We start from the raw sequence: 1560 nt of genomic DNA on the forward strand, positions 1-1560 counted from the left end.
GAGAATTATTCATATTATTACAGATAGAATCAGCATAGAGGCAGAAATTAATATGTCTTCTAATTTCCTGTCATAAATATTCAGTGACATTTTGTGAGATTGCAAATGCTTTTAGATGCCTTCATAGTTTATACATTAAAATCAAACTTTATAATTATAAAAAAATAAATATTCAGTAACATTACTGCAGTTGTTAAGGCGCTAAAAAGCAAGGAAATGTAAAACTATTTTTATAGATTTCCTAATTTTCTCTATATTTGAAGCTAATAAGCATCATTAAAATTAAGAATCTAAATACATTTCAATTGCTGAATAAATAATTTTTTCTCTTAGCAAACCTGTAAAAGAAGAAATATTACCTATAAGATCTCTCTCCATGTTTAAAGCAGTAGCTTATTCTTAGCTAAACAATCCTTATCTGATTAGAATCTTCCATGTACTGACAAAGTTGTGCAGTTTCTGGAAATTTTCTTTAAAATAAAAACAAATAGCGTATACTGTCACCAAACTCTCCTAAATTTATCTCAAAATTCAGTTTGAATTATTGTCAATGAATTTATTCACCTGGCTTCTTTTACTCAATAGGGAGACATGAATCATAGGTGGAATGAAACTGAATCAGTTGTTTGAGTCAAAAAATATCAATCTAGCTGCCCCACAAATTGTAGATTGCTTTGTTCAAGGTGGAAGTGGGAAACTGAGAAGTTGGCAAGATATTGAGAAAATTATTAGAACCACAATCTTGCTTTGATTAAATAGATTTTTTTTACTGCCCCACATTGTAGATTGCTTTGTTCAAGGTGGAAGTGGGAAACTGAGAAGTTGGCAAGATATTGAGAAAATTATTAGAACCACAATCTCTCTTTGATTAAATAGATTTTTTTTAATTTTCAAAAATGATTTATTTAATAACAACATACTTAGAAGAAGCATTTCATTACAACACAATTGACATATTCAATAACATTTTCCTGAGGTAGGATGCATCTCTTTCAAATTTGGCTGTAAATTTTTAGGTTTACAGTTGAATTATTACAGTTATACAATATTGTACTCAGTATAAACCCTATAAGACATAAATTAAATGATGTTTTAACCTTTAAAAAGATCTCCATTTCATTATTAAAATACACAGTTTCATATAGAAAAATTCTTTTTCAATGCAATTGACATTGGATGTTTGCACATGCATTTCTAATCTCTAAATATCTGATTATTACTAGTCACAGTTGGTTACTTTCTGAGCTTCTAGGCATCTGAGCATGGATATAAAGTCATCAGGTAGATTTCAATGGTAATGTTTTTCACATCTACTAATTATTGTTTTTTAATCATTATTTTTTTATTTTTTTATTCATACAGAAGAATTCATTCCAAAGCAATTGACATTGAGACGTATTCACATGCATTTCTAATCTCTATATACATGACTATCACTGGTCACAGTCGCCCACCTTCTGAGCTCCTCGGCATCTGAGCATGAATACAAAACTCGTCAGATAGACAGCCTTCCTCTCCCACTAGAGGCTCAATACTCTGCCATCCCTGTCACTGTCCACT

Source organism: Nannospalax galili, unplaced genomic scaffold, assembly GCF_000622305.1.
Source record: "Nannospalax galili isolate Female #2095 unplaced genomic scaffold, S.galili_v1.0 scaffold433, whole genome shotgun sequence".
Taxonomy (NCBI): domain Eukaryota; kingdom Metazoa; phylum Chordata; class Mammalia; order Rodentia; family Spalacidae; genus Nannospalax; species Nannospalax galili.